The following is a 22865-nucleotide window of genomic DNA, read 5'->3' as shown; positions in this document are numbered from 1 at the left end:
TTTACTCTTACAATCGGTGTTGGGGTTTCATTTGCAAAGGTGGAACTCCAGCAGAGCAATCAAAAGCGCTAAAAGAAAGCCTCCGCGTCGGGGAATCGAGCCCCTGTCTCCCGCGTGACAGGCGAAGATACTCACCACTATACTAACAAGGACTAGCGGTGGGTGTCATGGCTCCTGAAAGCCCTAAAAGCTGTATCAGTGACTTTCGTTAGATTTAAAGAGTGTGTGGTGCAAGGTTTGTACACTGCAAAAGCTCACGCATGGAACTCGCGACCTTGCCATTATTATTTCCAGTACAATTGCTTGAAAATTTGGATTGTCATCAAAAGGGAATCAACTAAAGGACTTACCTCGCCACTACGTTTTGTACCAACTTCGCACCTTTTAAGACTGTACTGAAAGGAGAGAATAGAAGTGACTGGCTTGTACCGGGATGGAACTCGCGACCTTGCCATTATTATTTCCCGTACAATTGCCTAAAAATTTGTATTGTCGTCATCAAAAAAGCTACTAATGGACAAGCTGTATCGTTAAAAAGGTAAAGAGTCTCTACCCCCGGGCTTGGCCCAGCTTGTGAAAAAGAGGACGAGTGCTAGTCAGAGAGACCTTACCATATCTCCCGCCATAGGCAATCAGGCTTGCGAGACGTATTTATTACTATCCATCCGCAACAGATTCAGAGGTGGACCGCGCAGAGTAAGAAGTTTACTCTATACTAAGGAGGACTAAGTGCAAGCACGTGCTCCAAAAAGCCCTAAATCCTGTTGCAGTAGCTTTCCTTAGTCAGATGCAACGTGCGTACGGGACAAGGTTTGCACGTTGCAACAGCTCATGTTAAGACTGTGCTGAAAAGAGAGAAAAGAACCAACAGGACCATACGGGGATTGAACCTGAGACCTTGGCATTATTATTTCCAGTACAATTGCTTGGAAATTTGGATTGTCATCAAAAGGGAATCAACTAAAGGACTTACCTTGCCACTACGTTTTGTACCAACTTCCTTCCGCTGGAAAGCGCAGACTAACTGCAAGCACGTGCTCCAAAAAGCCCTAAATCCTGTTGCAGTAGCTTTCCTTAGCCAGATGCAACGTGCGTACGGGACAAGGTTTGCACGTTGCAACAGCTCATGTTAAGACTGTGCTGAAAAGAGAGAAAAGAAGCAACAGGACCATACGGGGATTGAACCTGCGACCTTGGCATTATTATTTCCAGTACAATTGCTTGGAAATTTGGATTGTCATCAAAAGGGAATCAACTAAAGGACTTACCTCGCCACTACGTTTTGTACCAACTTCCTTCTGCTGGAAAGCGCAGAGTAAGGATTTTACTCTTACAATCGGTATTAGGATTTCATTTGCAAAGCTGGAAATCCAGCAGAGCAATCAAAAGCACTAATAGAAGGCCTCCCCGTCAGGGAATCGAACCCCGGTCTCCCGCGTGACAGGTGGGGATACGCACCACTATACTAACGAGGACTAGCTGTGGGTGTGGCTGCTCCCGCAAGCCCTAAAACCTGTATCAGTGACTTTCGTTAGACAGATTTAAAGAGTGTCTGGTGCAAGGTTTGTACACTGCAAAAGCTCACGCACATTTTAAGACTGTATTGAAAGGAGAGAATAGAAGTGACTGGCTTGTACCGGGATGGAACTCGCGACCTTGCCATTATTATTTCCCGTACAATTGCCCAAAAATTTGTATTGTCATCATCAAAAAAGCTACTAATGGACAAGCTGTATCGTTAAAAAGGTAAAGGGTCTCTACCCCCGGGCTTGCCCCAGCTTGTGAAAAAGAGGACGAGTGCTAGTTAGAGATCTTACCATATCTCCCGGCATAGGCAATCAGGCTTGCGAGACGTATTTAATGCTATCCATCCGCAACAGATTCAGAGGTGGACAGCGCAGAGTAAGAAGTTTACTCTATACTAAGGAGGACTAACTGCAAGCACGTGCTCCAAAAAGCCCTAAATCCTGTATCAGTAGCTTTCCTTAGCCAGATGCAACGTGCGTACGGGACAAGGTTTGCACGTTGCAACAGCTCATGTTAAGACTGTGCTGAAAAGAGAGAAAAGAAGCAACAGGACCATACGGGGATTGAACCTGCGACCTTGGCATTATTATTTCCAGTACAATTGCTTGAAAATTTGCATTGTCATCAAAAGGGAATCAACTAAAGGACTTACCTCGCCACTACGTTTTGTACCAACTTCCTTCCGCTGGAAAGCGCAGAGTAATTATTTTACTCTTACAATCGGTATTGGGGTTTCATTTGCAAAGGTGGAACTCCAGCAGAGCAATCAAAAGCGCTAAAAGAAAGCCTCCCCGTCGGGGAATCGAACCCCAGTCTCCCGCGTGACAGGCGGGGATACTCACCACTATACTAACGAGGACTAGCTGTGGGTGCAATTGCTCCTGAAAGCCCTAAAAGTTGTATCAGTGACTTTCGTTAGATTTAAAGAGTGTGTGGTGCAAGGTTTGTACACTGCAAAAGCTCACGCACCTTTTAAGACTGTACTGAAAGGAGAGAATAGAAGCGACTGGCTTGTACCAGGATGGAACTCGCGACCTTGCCATTATTATTTCCAGTACAATTGCTTGAAAATTTGGATTGTCATCAAAAGGGAATCAACTAAAGGACTTACCTCGCCACTACGTTTTGTACCAACTTCGCACCTTTTAAGACTGTACTGAAAGGAGAGAATAGAAGTGACTGGCTTGTACCGGGATGGAACTCGCGACCTTGCCATTACTATTTCCCGTACAATTGCCTAAAAATTTGTATTGTCATCATCAAAAAAGCTACTAATGGACAAGCTGTATCGTTAAAAAGGTAAAGAGTCTCTACCCCCGGGCTTGGCCCAGCTTGTGAAAAAGAGGACGAGTGCTAGTCAGAGAGACCTTACCATATCTCCCGCCATAGGCAATCAGGCTTGCGAGACGTATTTATTACTATCCATCCGCAACAGATTCAGAGGTGGACCGCGCAGAGTAAGAAGTTTACTCTATACTAAGGAGGACTAAGTGCAAGCACGTGCTCCAAAAAGCCCTAAATCCTGTTGCAGTAGCTTTCCTTAGTCAGATGCAACGTGCGTACGGGACAAGGTTTGCACGTTGCAACAGCTCATGTTAAGACTGTGCTGAAAAGAGAGAAAAGAACCAACAGGACCATACGGGGATTGAACCTGAGACCTTGGCATTATTATTTCCAGTACAATTGCTTGGAAATTTGGATTGTCATCAAAAGGGAATCAACTAAAGGACTTACCTTGCCACTACGTTTTGTACCAACTTCCTTCCGCTGGAAAGCGCAGACTAACTGCAAGCACGTGCTCCAAAAAGCCCTAAATCCTGTTGCAGTAGCTTTTCTTAGCCAGATGCAACGTGCGTACGGGACAAGGTTTGCACGTTGCAACAGCTCATGTTAAGACTGTGCTGAAAAGAGAGAAAAGAAGCAACAGGACCATACGGGGATTGAACCTGCGACCTTGGCATTATTATTTCCAGTACAATTGCTTGGAAATTTGGATTGTCATCAAAAGGGAATCAACTAAAGGACTTACCTCGCCACTACGTTTTGTACCAACTTCCTTCTGCTGGAAAGCGCAGAGTAAGGATTTTACTCTTACAATCGGTATTAGGGTTTCATTTGCAAAGCTGGAAATCCAGCAGAGCAATCAAAAGCACTAATGGAAGGCCTCCCCGTCAGGGAATCGAACCCCGGTCTCCCGCGTGACAGGCGGGGATACGCACCACTATACTAACGAGGACTAGCTGTGGGTGTGGCTGCTCCCGCAAGCCCTAAAACCTGTATCAGTGACTTTCGTTAGACAGATTTAAAGAGTGTCTGGTGCAAGGTTTGTACACTGCAAAAGCTCACGCACATTTTAAGACTGTATTGAAAGGAGAGAATAGAAGTGACTGGCTTGTACCGGGATGGAACTCGCGACCTTGCCATTATTATTTCCCGTACAATTGCCCAAAAATTTGTATTGTCATCATCAAAAAAGCTACTAATGGACAAGCTGTATCGTTAAAAAGGTAAAGGGTCTCTACCCCCGGGCTTGCCCCAGCTTGTGAAAAAGAGGACGAGTGCTAGTTAGAGATCTTACCATATCTCCCGGCATAGGCAATCAGGCTTGCGAGACGTATTTAATGCTATCCATCCGCAACAGATTCAGAGGTGGACAGCGCAGAGTAAGAAGTTTACTCTATACTAAGGAGGACTAACTGCAAGCACGTGCTCCAAAAAGCCCTAAATCCTGTATCAGTAGCTTTCCTTAGCCAGATGCAACGTGCGTACGGGACAAGGTTTGCACGTTGCAACAGCTCATGTTAAGACTGTGCTGAAAAGAGAGAAAAGAACCAACAGGACCATACGGGGATTGAACCTGCGACCTTGGCATTATTATTTCCAGTACAATTGCTTGAAAATTTGCATTGTCATCAAAAGGGAATCAACTAAAGGACTTACCTCGCCACTACGTTTTGTACCAACTTCCTTCCGCTGGAAAGCGCAGAGTAATTATTTTACTCTTACAATCGGTATTGGGGTTTCATTTGCAAAGGTGGAACTCCAGCAGAGCAATCAAAAGCGCTAAAAGAAAGCCTCCCCGTCGGGGAATCGAACCCCGGTCTCCCGCGTGACAGGCGGGGATACTCACCACTATACTAACGAGGACTAGCTGTGGGTGCAATTGCTCCTGAAAGCCCTAAACGTTGTATCAGTGACTTTCGTTAGATTTAAAGAGTGTGTGGTGCAAGGTTTGTACACTGCAAAAGCTCACGCACCTTTTAAGACTGTACTGAAAGGAGAGAATAGAAGCGACTGGCTTGTACCAGGATGGAACTCGCGACCTTGCCATTATTATTTCCAGTACAATTGCTTGAAAATTTGGATTGTCATCAAAAGGGAATCAACTAAAGGACTTACCTCGCCACTACGTTTTGTACCAACTTCGCACCTTTTAAGACTGTACTGAAAGGAGAGAATAGAAGTGACTGGCTTGTACCGGGATGGAACTCGCGACCTTGCCATTACTATTTCCCGTACAATTGCCTAAAAATTTGTATTGTCATCATCAAAAAAGCTACTAATGGACAAGCTGTATCGTTAAAAAGGTAAAGAGTCTCTACCCCCGGTCTTGCCCCAGCTTGTGAAAAAGAGGATGAGTGCTAGTCAGAGAGACCTTACCATATCTCCCGCCATAGGCAATCAGGCTTGCGAGACGTATTTATTACTATCCATCCGCAACAGATTCAGAGGTGGACCGCGCAGAGTAAGAAGTTTACTCTATACTAAGGAGGACTAAGTGCAAGCACGTGCTCCAAAAAGCCCTAAATCCTGTTGCAGTAGCTTTCCTTAGCCAGATGCAACGTGCGTACGGGACAAGGTTTGCACGTTGCAACAGCTCACGTTAAGATTGTGCTGAAAAGAGAGAAAAGAACCAACAGGACCATACGGGGATTGAACCTGCGACCTTGGCATTATTATTTCCAGTACAATTGCTTGGAAATTTGGATTGTCATCAAAAGGGAATCAACTAAAGGACTTACCTCGCCACTACGTTTTGTGCCCACTTCCTTCCGCTGGAAAGCGCAGACTAACTGCAAGCACGTGCTCCAAAAAGCCCTAAATCCTGTATCAGTAGCTTTCCTTAGCCAGATGCAACATGCGTACGGGACAAGGTTTGCACATTGCAACAGCTCATGTTAAGACTGTGCTGAAAAGAGAGAAAAGAAGCAACAGGACCATACGGGGATTGAAGCTGCGACCTTGGCATTATTATTTCCAGTACAATTGCTTGAAAATATGGATTGTCACCAAAAGGGAATCAACTAAAGGACTTACCTAGCCACTACGTTTTGTACCAATTCCTTCCACTGGAAAGCGCAGAGTAAGGATTTTACTCTTACAATCGGTATTTGGGTTTCATTTGCAAAGGGGGAAATCCAGCAGAGCAATCAAAAGCGCTAAAGGAAGGACTCGCTGTCGGGAAATCGAACCCCGGTCTCCCGCGTGACAGGCGGGGATACTCACCACTATACTAACGAGGACTAGCTGTGGGTGCGGCTGCTCCCGAAAGCCCTAAAACCTGTATCAGTGACTTTCGTTAGACAGATTTAAAGAGTGTCTGGTGCAAGGTTTGTACACTGCAAAAGCTCACGCACCTTTTAAGACTGTACTGAAAGGAGAGAATAGAAGTGACTGGCTTGTACCGGGATGGAACTCGCGACCTTGCCATTATTATTTCCCGTACAATTGCCCAAAAATTTGTATTGTTATCATCAAAAAAGCTACTAATGGACAAGCTGTATCGTTAAAAAGGTAAAGGGTCTCTACCCCCGGGCTTGCCCCAGCTTGTGAAAAAGAGGACGAGTGCTAGTTAGAGATCTTACCATATCTCCCGGCATAGGCAATCAGGCTTGCGAGACGTATTTAATGCTATCCATCCGCAACAGATTCAGAGGTGGACAGCGCAGAGTAAAGAGTTTACTCTATACTAAGGAGGACTAACTGCAAGCACGTGCTCCAAAAAGCCCTAAATCCTGTATCAGTAGCTTTCCTTAGCCAGATGCAACGTGCTTATGGGACAAGGTTTGCACATTGCAACAGCTCATGTTAAGACTGTGCTGAAAAGAGAGAAAAGAAGCAACAGGACCATACGGGGATTGAAGCTGCGACCTTGGCATTATTATTTCCAGTACAATTGCTTGAAAATTTGGATTGTCATCAAAAGGGAATCAACTAAAGGACTTACCTCGCCACTACATTTTGTACCAACTTCGCACCTTTTAAGACTATACTGAAAGGAGAGAATAGAAGTGACTGGCTTGTACCGGGATGGAACTCGCGACCTTGCCATTATTATTTCCCGTACAAGTGCCCAAAAATTTGTATTGTCATCATCAAAAAAGCTACTAATGGACAAGCTGTATCGTTAAAAAGGTAAAGAGTCTCTACCCCCGGGCTTGCCCCAGCTGGTGAAAAAGAGGATGAGTGCTAGTCAGAGACACCTTACCATATCTCCCGCCATAGGCAATCAGGCTTGCGAGACGTATTTAATACTATCCATGCGCAACAGATTCAGAGGTGGACAGCGCAGAGTAAGAAGTTTACTCTATACTAAGGAGGACTAACTGCAAGCACGTGCTCCAAAAAGCCCTAATTCCTGTATCAGTAGCTTACCTTAGCCAGATGCAACGTGCGTACAGGACAAGGTTTGCACGTTGCAACAGCTCATGTTAAGACTGTGCTGAAAAGAGAGAAAAGAACCAACAGGACCATACGGGGATTGAACCTGCGACCTTGGCATTATTATTTCCATTACAATTGCTTGAAAATTTAGATTGTCATCAAAAGGGAATCAACTAAAGGACTTACCTTGCCACTACGTTTTGTACCAACTTCCTTCCGCTGGAAAGCGCAGACTAACTGCAAGCACGTGCCCCAAAAAGCCCTAAATCCTGTTGCAGTAGCTTTCCTTAGCTAGATGCAACGTGTGTACGGGACAAGGTTTGCACGTTGCAACAGCTCATGTTAAGACTGTGCTGAAAAGAGAGAAAAGAAGCAACAGGACCATACGGGGATTGAACCTGCGACCTTGGCATTATTATTTCCAGTACAATTGCTTGGAAATTTGGATTGTCATCAAAAGGGAATCAACTAAAGGACTTACCTCGCCACTACGTTTTGTACCAACTTCCTTCTGCTGGAAAGCGCAGAGTAAGGATTTTACTCTTACAATCGGTATTGGGGTTTCATTTGCAAAGTTGGAAATCCAGCAGAGCAATCAAAAGCACTAATGGAAGGCCTCCCCGTCAGGGAATCGAACCCCGGTCTCCCGCGTGACAAGCGGGGATACGCACCACTATACTAACGAGGACTAGCTGTGGGTGTGGCTGCTCCCGAAAGCCCTAAAACCTGTATCAGTGACTTTCGTGAGACAGATTTAAAGAGAGTCTGGTGCAAGGTTTGTACACTGCAAAAGCTCACGCACATTTTAAGACTGTATTGAAAGGAGAGAATAGAAGTGACTGGCTTGTACCGGGATGGAACTCGCGACCTTGCCATTATTATTTCCCGTACAATTGCCCAAAAATTTGTATTGTCATCATCAAAAAAGCTACTAATGGACAAGCTGTATCGTTAAAAACGTAAAGGGTCTCTACCCCCGGGCTTGCCCCAGCTTGTGAAAAAGAGGACGAGTGCTAGTTAGAGATCTTACCATATCTCCCGGCATAGGCAATCAGGCTTGCGAGACGTATTTAATGCTATCCATCCGCAACAGATTCAGAGGTGGACAGCGCAGAGTAAGAAGTTTACTCTATACTAAGGAGGACTAACTGCAAGCACGTGCTCCAAAAAGCCCTAAATCCTGTATCAGTAGCTTTCCTTAGCCAGATGCAACGTGCGTACGGGACAAGGTTTGCACGTTGCAACAGCTCATGTTAAGACTGTGCTGAAAAGAGAGAAAAGAAGCAACAGGACCATACGGGGATTGAACCTGCGACCTTGGCATTATTATTTCCAGTACAATTGCTTGAAAATTTGCATTGTCATCAAAAGGGAATCAACTAAAGGACTTACCTCGCCACTACGTTTTGTACCAACTTCCTTCCGCTGGAAAGCGCAGACTAACTGCAAGCACGTGCTCCAAAAAGCCCTAAATCCTGTATCAGTAGCTTTCCTTAGCCAGATGCAATGTGCGTATGGGACAAGGTTTGCAAGTTGCAACAGCTCATGTTAAGACTGTGCTGAAAAGAGAGAAAAGAAGCAACAGGACCATACGGGGATTGAACCTGCGACCTTGGCATTATTATTTCCAGTACAATTGCTTGAAAATTTGGATTGTCATCAAAAGGGAATCAACTAAAGGACTTACCTCGCCACTACGTTTTGTAACAACTTCCTTCCGCTGGAAAGCGCAGAGTAATTATTTTACTCTTACAATCGGTATTTGGGTTTCATTTGCAAAGGTGGAACTCCAGCAGAGCAATCAAAAGCGCTAAAAGAAAGCCTCCCCATCGGGGAATCGAAACCCGGTCTCCCGCGCGACAGGAAGGGATACTCACCACTATACTAACGAGGACTAGCTGTGGGTGCACTTGCTCCTGAAAGCCCTAAAAGCTGTATCAGTGACTTTCGTTAGATTTAAAGAGTGTGTGGTGCAAGGTTTGTACACTGCAAAAGCTCACGCACCTTTTAAGACTGTACTGAAAGGAGAGAATAGAAGCGACTGGCTTGTACCAGGATGGAACTCGCGACCTTGCCATTATTATTTCCAGTACAATTGCTTGAAAATTTGGATTGTCATCAAAAGGGAATCAACTAAAGGACTTACCTCGCCACTACGTTTTGTACCAACTTTGCACCTTTTAAGACTGTACTGAAAGGAGAGAATAGAAGTGACTGGCTTGTACCGGGATGGAACTCGCGACCTTGCCATTATTATTTCCCGTACAATTGCCCAAAAATTTGTATTGTCATCATCAAAAAAGCTACTAATGGACAAGCTGTATCGTTAAAAAGGTAAAGGGTCTCTACCCCCGGGCTTGCCCCAGCTTGTGAAAAAGAGAACGAGTGCTAGTCAGAGATCTTACCATATCTCCCGCCATAGGCAATCAGGCTTGCGAGACGTATTTAATACTATCCATGCGCAACAGATTCAGAGGTGGACCGCGCAGAGTAAGAAGTTTACTCTATACTAAGGAGGACTAACTGCAAGCACGTGCTCCAAAAAGCCCTAAATCCTGTATCAGTAGCTTTTCTTAGCCAGATGCAACGTGCGTATGGGACAAGGTTTGCAAGTTGCAACAGCTCATGTTAAGACTGTGCTGAAAAGAGAGAAAAGAAGCAACAGGACCATACGGGGATTGAACCTGCGACCTTGGCATTATTATTTCCAGTACAATTGCTTGAAAATTTGGATTGTCATCAAAAGGGAATCAACTAAAGGACTTACCTCGCCACTACGTTTCGTACCAACTTCCTTCCGCTGGAAAGCGCAGAGTAATTATTTTACTCTTACAATCGGTGTTGGGGTTTCATTTGCAAAGGTGGAACTCCAGCAGAGCAATCAAAAGCGCTAAAAGAAAGCCTCCACGTCGGGGAATCGAACCCCGGTCTCCCGCGTGACAGGCGGGGATACTCACCACTATACTAACGAGGACTAGCGGTGGGTGCAATGGCTCCAGAAAGCCCTAAAAGCTGTATCAGTGACTTTCGGTAGATTTAAAGTGTGGGGTGCAAGGTTTGTACACTGCAAAAGCTCACGCACCTTTTAAGACTGTACTGAAAGGAGAGAATAGAAGCGACTGGCTTGTACCGGGATGGAACTCGCGACCTTGCCATTATTATTTCCAGTACAATTGCTTGAAAATTTGGATTGTCATCAAAAGGGAATCAACTAAAGGACTTACCTCGCCACTACGTTTTGTACCAACTTCGCACCTTTTAAGACTATACTGAAAGGAGAGAATAGAAGTGACTGGCTTGTACCGGGATGGAACTCGCGACCTTGCCATTATTATTTCCCGTACAATTGCCTAAAAATTTGTATTGTCATCATCAAAAAAGCTACTAATGGACAAGCTGTATCGTTAAAAAGGTAAAGAGTCTCTACCCCCGGGCTTGCCCCAGCTGGTGAAAAAGAGGATGAGTGCTAGTCAGAGAGACCTTACCATATCTCCCGCCATAGGCAATCAGACTTGCGAGACGTATTTATTACTATCCATCCGCAACAGATTCAGAGGTGGACCGCGCAGAGTAAGAAGTTTACTCTATACTAAGGAGGACTAAGTGCAAGCACGTGCTCCAAAAAGCCCTAAATCCTGTTGCAGTAGCTTTCCTTAGCCAGATGCAACGTGCGTACGGGACAAGGTTTGAACGTTGCAACAGCTCATGTTAAGACTGTGCTGAAAAGAGAGAAAAGAAGCAACAGGACCATACGGGGATTGAACCTGCGACCTTGGCATTATTATTTCCAGTACAATTGCTTGGAAATTTGGATTGTCATCAAAAGGGAATCAACTAAAGGACTTACCTTGCCACTACGTTTTGTACCAACTTCCTTCCGCTGGAAAGCGCAGACTAACTGCAAGCACGTGCCCCAAAAAGCCCTAAATCCTGTTGCAGTAGCTTTCCTTAGCTAGATGCAACGTGTGTACGGGACAAGGTTTGCACGTTGCAACAGCTCATGTTAAGACTGTGCTGAAAAGAGAGAAAAGAAGCAACAGGACCATACGGGGATTGAACCTGCGACCTTGGCATTATTATTTCCAGTACAATTGCTTGGAAATTTGGATTGTCATCAAAAGGGAATCAACTAAAGGACTTACCTCGCCACTACGTTTTGTACCAACTTCCTTCTGCTGGAAAGCGCAGAGTAAGGATTTTACTCTTACAATCGGAATTGGGGTTTCATTTGCAAAGCTGGAAATCCAGCAGAGCAATCAAAAGCACTAATGGAAGGCCTCCCCGTCAGGGAATCGAACCCCGGTCTCCCGCGTGACAAGCGGGGATACGCACCACTATACTAACGAGGACTAGCTGTGGGTGTGGCTGCTCCCGAAAGCCCTAAAACCTGTATCAGTGACTTTCGTTAGACAGATTTAAAGAGAGTCTGGTGCAAGGTTTGTACACTGCAAAAGCTCACGCACATTTTAAGACTGTATTGAAAGGAGAGAATAGAAGTGACTGGCTTGTACCGGGATGGAACTCGCGACCTTGCCATTATTATTTCCCGTACAATTGCCCAAAAATTTGTATTGTCATCATCAAAAAAGCTACTAATGGACAAGCTGTATCGTTAAAAAGGTAAAGGGTCTCTACCCCCGGGCTTGCCCCAGCTTGTGAAAAAGAGGACGAGTGCTAGTTAGAGATCTTACCATATCTCCCGGCATAGGCAATCAGGCTTGCGAGACGTATTTAATGCTATCCATCCGCAACAGATTCAGAGGTGGACAGCGCAGAGTAAGAAGTTTACTCTATACTAAGGAGGACTAACTGCAAGCACGTGCTCCAAAAAGCCCTAAATCCTGTATCAGTAGCTTTCCTTAGCCAGATGCAACGTGCGTACGGGACAAGGTTTGCACGTTGCAACAGCTCATGTTAAGACTGTGCTGAAAAGAGAGAAAAGAAGCAACAGGACCATACGGGGATTGAACCTGCGACCTTGGCATTATTATTTCCAGTACAATTGCTTGAAAATTTGCATTGTCATCAAAAGGGAATCAACTAAAGGACTTACCTCGCCACTACGTTTTGTACCAACTTCCTTCCGCTGGAAAGCGCAGACTAACTGCAAGCACGTGCTCCAAAAAGCCCTAAATCCTGTATCAGTAGCTTTCCTTAGCCAGATGCAATGTGCGTATGGGACAAGGTTTGCAAGTTGCAACAGCTCATGTTAAGACTGTGCTGAAAAGAGAGAAAAGAAGCAACAGGACCATACGGGGATTGAACCTGCGACCTTGGCATTATTATTTCCAGTACAATTGCTTGAAAATTTGGATTGTCATCAAAAGGGAATCAACTAAAGGACTTACCTCGCCACTACGTTTTGTACCAACTTCCTTCCGCTGGAAAGCGCAGAGTAATTATTTTACTCTTACAATCGGTATTTGGGTTTCATTTGCAAAGGTGGAACTCCAGCAGAGCAATCAAAAGCGCTAAAAGAAAGCCTCCCCATCGGGGAATCGAACCCCGGTCTCCCGCGCGACAGGAAGGGATACTCACCACTATACTAACGAGGACTAGCTGTGGGTGCACTTGCTCCTGAAAGCCCTAAAAGCTGTATCAGTGACTTTCGTTAGATTTAAAGAGTGTGTGGTGCAAGGTTTGTACACTGCAAAAGCTCACGCACCTTTTAAGACTGTACTGAAAGGAGAGAATAGAAGCGACTGGCTTGTACCAGGATGGAACTCGCGACCTTGCCATTATTATTTCCAGTACAATTGCTTGAAAATTTGGATTGTCATCAAAAGGGAATCAACTAAAGGACTTACCTCGCCACTACGTTTTGTACCAACTTTGCACCTTTTAAGACTGTACTGAAAGGAGAGAATAGAAGTGACTGGCTTGTACCGGGATGGAACTCGCGACCTTGCCATTATTATTTCCCGTACAATTGCCCAAAAATTTGTATTGTCATCATCAAAAAAGCTACTAATGGACAAGCTGTATCGTTAAAAAGGTAAAGGGTCTCTACCCCCGGGCTTGCCCCAGCTTGTGAAAAAGAGGACGAGTGCTAGTCAGAGAGACCTTACCATATCTCCCGCCATAGGCAATCAGGCTTGCAAGACCTATTTAATACTACCCATCCGCAACAGATTCAGAGGTGGACAGCGCAGAGTAAGAAGTTTACTCTATACTAAGGAGGACTAACTGCAAGCACGTGTTCCAAAAAGCCCTAAATCCTGTATCAGTAGCTTTCCTTAGCCAGATGCAACGTGCGTACGGGACAAGGTTTGCACGTTGCAACAGCTCATGTTAAGACTGTGCTGAAAAGAGAGAAAAGAACCAACAGGACCATATGGGGATTGAACCTGCGACCTTGGCATTATTATTTCCAGTACAATTGCTTGAAAATTTGCATTGTCATCAAAAGGGAATCAATTAAAGGACTTACCTCGCCACTACGTTTTGTACCAACTTCCTTCCGCTGGAAAGCGCAGACTAACTGCAAGCACGTGCTCCAAAAAGCCCTAAATCCTGTATCAGTAGCTTTCCTTAGCCAGATGCAACGTGCGTATGGGACAAGGTTTGCAAGTTGCAACAGCTCATGTTAAGACTGTGCTGAAAAGAGAGAAAAGAAGCAACAGGACCATACGGGGATTGAACCTGCGACCTTGGCATTATTATTTCCAGTACAATTGCTTGAAAATTTGGATTGTCATCAAAAGGGAATCAACTAAAGGACTTACCTCGCCACTACGTTTTGTACCAACTTACTTCCGCTGGAAAGCGCAGAGTAATTATTTTACTCTTACAATCGGTGTTGGGGTTTCATTTGCAAAGGTGGAACTCCAGCAGAGCAATCAAAAGCGCTAAAAGAAAGCCTCCGCGTCGGGGAATCGAGCCCCTGTCTCCCGCGTGACAGGCGAAGATACTCACCACTATACTAACAAGGACTAGCGGTGGGTGTCATGGCTCCTGAAAGCCCTAAAAGCTGTATCAGTGACTTTCGTTAGATTTAAAGAGTGTGTGGTGCAAGGTTTGTACACTGCAAAAGCTCACGCATGGAACTCGCGACCTTGCCATTATTATTTCCAGTACAATTGCTTGAAAATTTGCATTGTCATCAAAAGGGAATCAACTAAAGGACTTACCTCGCCACTACGTTTTGTACCAACTTCGCACCTTTTAAGACTGTACTGAAAGGAGAGAATAGAAGTGACTGGCTTGTACCGGGATGGAACTCGCGACCTTGCCATTACTATTTCCCGTACAATTGCCTAAAAATTTGTATTGTCATCATCAAAAAAGCTACTAATGGACAAGCTGTATCGTTAAAAAGGTAAAGAGTCTCTACCCCCGGGCTTGGCCCAGCTTGTGAAAAAGAGGACGAGTGCTAGTCAGAGAGACCTTACCATATCTCCCGCCATAGGCAATCAGGCTTGCGAGACGTATTTATTACTATCCATCCGCAACAGATTCAGAGGTGGACCGCGCAGAGTAAGAAGTTTACTCTATACTAAGGAGGACTAAGTGCAAGCACGTGCTCCAAAAAGCCCTAAATCCTGTTGCAGTAGCTTTCCTTAGTCAGATGCAACGTGCGTACGGGACAAGGTTTGCACGTTGCAACAGCTCATGTTAAGACTGTGCTGAAAAGAGAGAAAAGAACCAACAGGACCATACGGGGATTGAACCTGAGACCTTGGCATTATTATTTCCAGTACAATTGCTTGGAAATTTGGATTGTCATCAAAAGGGAATCAACTGAAGGACTTACCTTGCCACTACGTTTTGTACCAACTTCCTTCCGCTGGAAAGCGCAGACTAACTGCAAGCACGTGCTCCAAAAAGCCCTAAATCCTGTTGCAGTAGCTTTTCTTAGCCAGATGCAACGTGCGTACGGGACAAGGTTTGCACGTTGCAACAGCTCATGTTAAGACTGTGCTGAAAAGAGAGAAAAGAAGCAACAGGACCATACGGGGATTGAACCTGCGACCTTGGCATTATTATTTCCAGTACAATTGCTTGGAAATTTGGATTGTCATCAAAAGGGAATCAACTAAAGGACTTACCTCGCCACTACGTTTTGTACCAACTTCCTTCTGCTGGAAAGCGCAGAGTAAGGATTTTACTCTTACAATCGGTATTAGGGTTTCATTTGCAAAGCTGGAAATCCAGCAGAGCAATCAAAAGCACTAATGGAAGGCCTCCCCGTCAGGGAATCGAACCCCGGTCTCCCGCATGACAGGTGGGGATACGCACCACTATACTAACGAGGACTAGCTGTGGGTGTGGCTGCTCCCGCAAGCCCTAAAACCTGTATCAGTGACTTTCGTTAGACAGATTTAAAGAGTGTCTGGTGCAAGGTTTGTACACTGCAAAAGCTCACGCACATTTTAAGACTGTATTGAAAGGAGAGAATAGAAGTGACTGGCTTGTACCGGGATGGAACTCGCGACCTTGCCATTATTATTTCCCGTACAATTGCCCAAAAATTTGTATTGTCATCATCAAAAAAGCTACTAATGGACAAGCTGTATCGTTAAAAAGGTAAAGGGTCTCTACCCCCGGGCTTGCCCCAGCTTGTGAAAAAGAGGACGAGTGCTAGTTAGAGATCTTACCATATCTCCCGGCATAGGCAATCAGGCTTGCGAGACGTATTTAATGCTATCCATCCGCAACAGATTCAGAGGTGGACAGCGCAGAGTAAGAAGTTTACTCTATACTAAGGAGGACTAACTGCAAGCACGTGCTCCAAAAAGCCCTAAATCCTGTATCAGTAGCTTTCCTTAGCCAGATGCAACGTGCGTACGGGACAAGGTTTGCACGTTGCAACAGCTCATGTTAAGACTGTGCTGAAAAGAGAGAAAAGAACCAACAGGACCATACGGGGATTGAACCTGCGACCTTGGCATTATTATTTCCAGTACAATTGCTTGAAAATTTGCATTGTCATCAAAAGGGAATCAACTAAAGGACTTACCTCGCCACTACGTTTTGTACCAACTTCCTTCCGCTGGAAAGCGCAGAGTAATTATTTTACTCTTACAATCGGTATTGGGGTTTCATTTGCAAAGGTGGAACTCCAGCAGAGCAATCAAAAGCGCTAAAAGAAAGCCTCCCCGTCGGGGAATCGAACCCCGGTCTCCCGCGTGACAGGCGGGGATACTCACCACTATACTAACGAGGACTAGCTGTGGGTGCAATTGCTCCTGAAAGCCCTAAAAGTTGTATCAGTGACTTTCGTTAGATTTAAAGAGTGTGTGGTGCAAGGTTTGTACACTGCAAAAGCTCACGCACCTTTTAAGACTGTACTGAAAGGAGAGAATAGAAGCGACTGGCTTGTACCAGGATGGAACTCGCGACCTTGCCATTATTATTTCCAGTACAATTGCTTGAAAATTTGGATTGTCATCAAAAGGGAATCAACTAAAGGACTTACCTCGCCACTACGTTTTGTACCAACTTCGCACCTTTTAAGACTGTACTGAAAGGAGAGAATAGAAGTGACTGGCTTGTATCGGGATGGAACTCGCGACCTTGCCATTACTATTTCCCGTACAATTGCCTAAAAATTTGTATTGTCATCATCAAAAAAGCTACTAATGGACAAGCTGTATCGTTAAAAAGGTAAAGAGTCTCTACCCCCGGTCTTGCCCCAGCTTGTGAAAAAGAGGATGAGTGCTAGTCAGAGAGACCTTACCATATCTCCCGCCATAGGCAATCAGGCTTGCGAGACGTATTTATTACTATCCATCCGCAACAGATTCAGAGGTGGACCGCGCAGAGTAAGAAGTTTACTCTATACTAAGGAGGACTAAGTGCAAGCACGTGCTCCAAAAAGCCCTAAATCCTGTTGCAGTAGCTTTCCTTAGCCAGATGCAACGTGCGTACGGGACAAGGTTTGCACGTTGCAACAGCTCACGTTAAGATTGTGCTGAAAAGAGAGAAAAGAACCAACAGGACCATACGGGGATTGAACCTGCGACCTTGGCATTATTATTTCCAGTACAATTGCTTGGAAATTTGGATTGTCATCAAAAGGGAATCAACTAAAGGACTTACCTCGCCACTACGTTTTGTACCAACTTCCTTCTGCTGGAAAGCGCAGAGTAAGGATTTTACTCTTACAATCGGTATTGGGGTTTCATTTGCAAAGCTGGAAATCCAGCAGAGCAATCAAAAGCACGAATGGAAAGCCTCCCCGTCAGGGAATCGAACCCCGGTCTCCCGCGTGACAGGCGGGGATACTCACCACTATACTAACGAGGACTAGGTGTGGGTGCGGCTGCTCCCGAAAGCCCTAAAACCTGTATCAGTGACTTTCGTTAGATTTAAAGAGTGTGTGGTGCAAGGTTTGTACACTGCAAAAGCTCACGCACCTTTTAAGACTGTACTGAAAGGAGAGAATAGAAGCGACTGGCTTGTACCGGGATGGAACTCGCGACCTTGCCATTATTATTTCCAGTACAATTGCTTGGAAATTTGGATTGTCATCAAAAGGGAATCAACTAAAGGACTTACCTTGCCACTACGTTTTGTACCAACATCCTTCCGCTGGAAAGCGCAGACTAACTGCAAGCACGTGCTCCAAACAGCCCTAAATCATCATCAAAAGGGAATCAACTAAAGGACTTACCTTGCCACTACGTTTTGTACCAACTTCGCACCTTTTAAGACTATACTGAAAGGAGAGAATAGAAGTGACTGGCTTGTACCGGGATGGAACTCGCGACCTTGCCATTATTATTTCCCGTACAAGTGCCCAAAAATTTGTATTGTCATCATCAAAAAAGCTACTAATGGACAAGCTGTATCGTTAAAAAGGTAAAGGGTCTCTACCCCCGGGCTTGCCCCAGCTTGTGAAAAAGAGAACGAGTGCTAGTCAGAGACACCTTACCATATCTCCCGCCATAGGCAATCAGGCTTGCGAGACGTATTTAATACTATCCATGCGCAACAGATTCAGAGGTGGACAGCGCAGAGTAAGAAGTTTACTCTATACTAAGGAGGACTAATTGCAAGCACGTGCTCCAAAAAGCCCTAAATCCTGTATCAGTAGCTTACCTTAGCCAGATGCAACGTGTGTACAGGACAAGGTTTGCACGTTGCAACAGCTCATGTTAAGACTGTGCTGAAAAGAGAGAAAAGAACCAACAGGACCATACGGGGATTGAACCTGCGACCTTGGCATTATTATTTCCATTACAATTGCTTGAAAATTTGGATTGTCATCAAAAGGGAATCAACTAAAGGACTTACCTCGCCACTACGTTTTGTGCCCACTTCCTTCCGCTGGAAAGCGCAGACTAACTGCAAGCACGTGCTCCAAAAAGCCCTAAATCCTGTATCAGTAGCTTTCCTTAGCCAGATGCAACATGCGTACGGGACAAGGTTTGCACATTGCAACAGCTCATGTTAAGACTGTGCTGAAAAGAGAGAAAAGAAGCAACAGGACCATACGGGGATTGAAGCTGCGACCTTGGCATTATTATTTCCAGTACAATTGCTTGAAAATATGGATTGTCACCAAAAGGGAATCAACTAAAGGACTTACCTAGCCACTACGTTTTGTACCAATTCCTTCCACTGGAAAGCGCAGAGTAAGGATTTTACTCTTACAATCGGTATTTGGGTTTCATTTGCAAAGGGGGAAATCCAGCAGAGCAATCAAAAGCGCTAAAGGAAGGACTCGCTGTCGGGAAATCGAACCCCGGTCTCCCGCGTGACAGGCGGGGATACTCACCACTATACTAACGAGGACTAGCTGTGGGTGCGGCTGCTCCCGAAAGCCCTAAAACCTGTATCAGTGACTTTCGTTAGACAGATTTAAAGAGTGTCTGGTGCAAGGTTTGTACACTGCAAAAGCTCACGCACCTTTTAAGACTGTACTGAAAGGAGAGAATAGAAGTGACTGGCTTGTACCGGGATGGAACTCGCGACCTTGCCATTATTATTTCCCGTACAATTGCCCCAAAATTTGTATTGTTATCATCAAAAAAGCTACTAATGGACAAGCTGTATCGTTAAAAAGGTAAAGGGTCTCTACCCCCGGGCTTGCCCCAGCTTGTGAAAAAGAGGACGAGTGCTAGTTAGAGATCTTACCATATCTCCCGGCATAGGCAATCAGGCTTGCGAGACGTATTTAATGCTATCCATCCGCAACAGATTCAGAGGTGGACAGCGCAGAGTAAAGAGTTTACTCTATACTAAGGAGGACTAACTGCAAGCACGTGCTCCAAAAAGCCCTAAATCCTGTATCAGTAGCTTTCCTTAGCCAGATGCAACGTGCTTATGGGACAAGGTTTGCAAGTTGCAACAGCTCATGTTAAGACTGTGCTGAAAAGAGAGAAAAGAAGCAACAGGACCATACGGGGATTGAACCTGCGACCTTGGCATTATTATTTCCAGTACAATTAGTTGAAAATTTGGATTGTCATCAAAAGGGAATCAACTAAAGGACTTACCTCGCCACTACATTTTGTACCAACTTCGCACCTTTTAAGACTATACTGAAAGGAGAGAATAGAAGTGACTGGCTTGTACCGGGATGGAACTCGCGACCTTGCCATTATTATTTCCCGTACAAGTGCCCAAAAATTTGTATTGTCATCATCAAAAAAGCTACTAATGGACAAGCTGTATCGTTAAAAAGGTAAAGGGTCTCTACCCCCGGGCTTGCCCCAGCTTGTGAAAAAGAAGACGAGTGCTAGTCAGAGACACCTTACCATATCTCCCGCCATAGGCAATCAGGCTTGCGAGACGTATTTAATACTATCCATGCGCAACAGATTCAGAGGTGGACAGCGCAGAGTAAGAAGTTTACTCTATACTAAGGAGGACTAACTGCAAGCACGTGCTCCAAAAAGCCCTAATTCCTGTATCAGTAGCTTACCTTAGCCAGATGCAACGTGCGTACAGGACAAGGTTTGCACGTTGCAACAGCTCATGTTAAGACTGTGCTGAAAAGAGAGAAAAGAACCAACAGGACCATACGGGGATTGAACCCGCGACCTTGGCATTATTATTTCCATTACAATTGCTTGAAAATTTAGATTGTCATCAAAAGGGAATCAACTAAAGGACTTACCTCGCCACTACGTTTTGTACCAACTTCCTTCCGCTGGAAAGCGCAGACTAACTGCAAGCACGTGCTCCAAAAAGCCCTAAATCCTGTATCAGTAGCTTTCCTTAGCCAGATGCAACATGCGTACGGGACAAGGTTTGCACATTGCAACAGCTCATGTTAAGACTGTGCTGAAAAGAGAGAAAAGAAGCAACAGGACCATACGGGGATTGAAGCTGCGACCTTGGCATTATTATTTCCAGTACAATTGCTTGAAAATTTGGATTGTCATCAAAAGGGAATCAACTAAAGGACTTACCTCGCCACTACATTTTGTACCAACTTCGCACCTTTTAAGACTATACTGAAAGGAGAGAATAGAAGTGACTGGGTTGTACCGGGATGGAACTCGCGACCTTGCCATTATTATTTCCCGTACAAGTGCCCAAAAATTTGTATTGTCATCATCAAAAAAGCTACTAATGGACAAGCTGTATCGTTAAAAAGGTAAAGGGTCTCTACCCCCGGGCTTGCCCCAGCTTGTGAAAAAGAAGACGAGTGCTAGTCAGAGACACCTTACCATATCTCCCGCCATAGGCAATCAGGCTTGCGAGACGTATTTAATACTATCCATGCGCAACAGATTCAGAGGTGGACAGCGCAGAGTAAGAAGTTTACTCTATACTAAGGAGGACTAACTGCAAGCACGTGCTCCAAAAAGCCCTAAATCCTGTATCAGTAGCTTACCTTAGCCAGATGCAACGTGCGTACAGGACAAGGTTTGCACGTTGCAACAGCTCATGTTAAGACTGTGCTGAAAAGAGAGAAAAGAACCAACAGGACCATACGGGGATTGAACCCGCGACCTTGGCATTATTATTTCCATTACAATTGCTTGAAAATTTGGATTGTCATCAAAAGGGAATCAACTAAAGGACTTACCTCGCCACTACGTTTTGTACCAACTTCCTTCCGCTGGAAAGCGCAGACTAACTGCAAGCACGTGCTCCAAAAAGCCCTAAATCCTGTATCAGTAGCTTTCCTTAGCCAGATGCAACATGCGTACGGGACAAGGTTTGCACATTGCAACAGCTCATGTTAAGACTGTGCTGAAAAGAGAGAAAAGAAGCAACAGGACCATACGGGGATTGAAGCTGCGACCTTGGCATTATTATTTCCAGTACAATTGCTTGAAAATTTGGATTGTCACCAAAAGGGAATCAACTAAAGGACTTACCTAGCCACTACGTTTTGTACCAATTCCTTCCACTGGAAAGCGCAGAGTAAGGATTTTACTCTTACAATCGGTATTTGGGTTTCATTTGCAAAGGGGGAAATCCAGCAGAGCAATCAAAAGCGCTAAAGGAAGGACTCGCTGTCGGGAAATCGAACCCCGGTCTCCCGCGTGACAGGCGGGGATACTCACCACTATACTAACGAGGACTTGCTGTGGGTTTGTCCGCTCCCGAAAGCCCCAAAAATCTGTATCAGTGACTTTCGTTAGACAGATTTAAAGAGTGTGTGGTGCAAGGTTTGTACACTGCAAAAGCTCACGCACCTTTTAAGACTGTACTGAAAGGAGAGAATAGAAGCGACTGGCTTGTACCGGGATGGAACTCGCGACCTTGCCATTATTATTTCCAGTACAATTGCTTGAAAATTTGGATTGTCATCAAAAGGGAATCAACTAAAGGACTTACCTCGCCACTACGTTTTGTACCAACTTCCTTCCACTGGAAAGCGCAGACTAACTGCAAGCACGTGCTCCAAAAAGCCCTAAATCCTGTATCAGTAGCTTTCTTTAGCCAGATGCAACGTGCGTACGGGACAAGGTTTGCAAGTTGCAACAGCTCATGTTAAGACTGTGCTGAAAAGAGAGAAAAGAAGCAACAGGACCATACGGGGATTGAACCTGCGACCTTGGCATTATTATTTCCAGTACAATTGCTTGAAAATTTGGATTGTCATCAAAAGGGAATCAACTAATGGACTTACCTCGCCACTACGTTTTGTACCAACTTCCTTCCGCTGGAAAGCGCAGAGTAAGGATTTTACTCTTACAATCGGTATTGGGGTTTCATTTGCAAAGGTGGAAATCCAGCAGAGCAATCAAAAGCACTAAAGGAAGGTATTCTGTCTCCACATGAATGCGAATGAAGGTGTAACTGGTAGTGGCTGTGTGACTTTCCTACCTTCGTGTCCAAGCAGTGGAGCAGACAGGACCGGCAAAAGCTCAGGTTAGAAGGATACACGTAGACACGGTGATTTGAATCAATGTGGGTTTATTTGACCCAAAATACAAACATTGGTATAATACTGAAATGACCTTGGTGTTGTCTGTTGATATCTTTCCTGAGGCTAACTGCTGGTCAAAAAACTGATGCCTTACGAGCCCGAGTGATGAATGTCCAGTCACACAGAAAGCAGATCCCTCACACAAGGGTTGCAGGAAGTGACATGGACCCAGGCTCCTGAAAACACGCCCAGCAAAGGAAAGCTTTATTAACAAGAACAGAGGCGTGCAGCATACAAATTCTGGCCAGCAGATGGCAGCAAAACGACCATACATAGAAACAATATGGTGATGGAAGAACCGATAATATGGTGGACAGTTAAATAAATATGAGAACAG

General features: G+C 45.0%; 5 non-coding genes across 5 annotated transcripts; all 5 read right to left on the bottom strand.

Moving 5' to 3' along the window:
• Positions 1-2314: 2314 nt before the first annotated feature.
• TRNAD-GUC (transfer RNA aspartic acid (anticodon GUC)) lies at positions 2315-2386 on the bottom strand. Its single transcript has one exon. It is a non-coding gene; the product is annotated as a tRNA-Asp (tRNA).
• Positions 2387-4602: 2216 nt separating this feature from the next.
• TRNAD-GUC (transfer RNA aspartic acid (anticodon GUC)) lies at positions 4603-4674 on the bottom strand. Its single transcript has one exon. It is a non-coding gene; the product is annotated as a tRNA-Asp (tRNA).
• A 5419-nt stretch (positions 4675-10093) lies between these two features.
• TRNAD-GUC (transfer RNA aspartic acid (anticodon GUC)) lies at positions 10094-10165 on the bottom strand. The gene has a single exon. It is a non-coding gene; the product is annotated as a tRNA-Asp (tRNA).
• A 6120-nt stretch (positions 10166-16285) lies between these two features.
• Positions 16286-16357, bottom strand: TRNAD-GUC (transfer RNA aspartic acid (anticodon GUC)). The gene has a single exon. It is a non-coding gene; the product is annotated as a tRNA-Asp (tRNA).
• A 1010-nt stretch (positions 16358-17367) lies between these two features.
• TRNAD-GUC (transfer RNA aspartic acid (anticodon GUC)) lies at positions 17368-17439 on the bottom strand. Its single transcript has one exon. It is a non-coding gene; the product is annotated as a tRNA-Asp (tRNA).
• Positions 17440-22865: the final 5426 nt, after the last annotated feature.

This window comes from Sceloporus occidentalis, unplaced genomic scaffold (genome assembly GCF_023333645.1).
Source record: "Sceloporus occidentalis isolate IW3139 unplaced genomic scaffold, rSceOcc1.0.p SCAF_22, whole genome shotgun sequence".
Classification (NCBI taxonomy): Eukaryota; Metazoa; Chordata; class Lepidosauria; order Squamata; family Phrynosomatidae; genus Sceloporus; species Sceloporus occidentalis.
This window is presented reverse-complemented; position numbering and strand designations above follow the sequence as displayed.